Source organism: Aptenodytes forsteri, unplaced genomic scaffold (genome assembly GCF_000699145.1).
Source record: "Aptenodytes forsteri isolate BGI_AS27 unplaced genomic scaffold, ASM69914v1 Scaffold50, whole genome shotgun sequence".
Taxonomy (NCBI): Eukaryota; Metazoa; Chordata; class Aves; order Sphenisciformes; family Spheniscidae; genus Aptenodytes; species Aptenodytes forsteri.
The window spans coordinates 76,428-76,704 of NW_008795126.1; the positions used below are offsets into that span (position 1 = coordinate 76,428).

The 277-nt window shown below is 65.7% G+C and overlaps 1 protein-coding gene across 1 annotated transcript in view; it reads right to left on the bottom strand.

The window, feature by feature from the left end:
• The window catches only part of ZFPM1 (zinc finger protein, FOG family member 1), a 42,538-nt gene that overhangs the window by 423 nt on the left and 41,838 nt on the right, over positions 1-277 (bottom strand).

Consider the following 277-nt stretch of genomic DNA (forward strand, 5'->3'; position numbering starts at 1 on the left):
CCGCAGGGTCCTTGGCCCAGGACGCGTGGGACCCCCAACCCGGGACGAAGTTGGGGGATACTGGAAGGACCTCTGGATGCTGAAGCCACCCCGGCGGAGCCTCCTGGGGGTCCTCCATCACCCTGACCCCTGCAAGGGGAGGGTGCTGGGTGTTGGTTCCTGGTCCCCCAGCCCCTGCAGCCCCTCCGAGCAGTAGAGTGGGGGGCTGTGTGTGGGGGGCTTTACTTGACGTGCTCGGCGGCATGGGAGGAGCAGTAATACTTCTTTTGGGCGATGA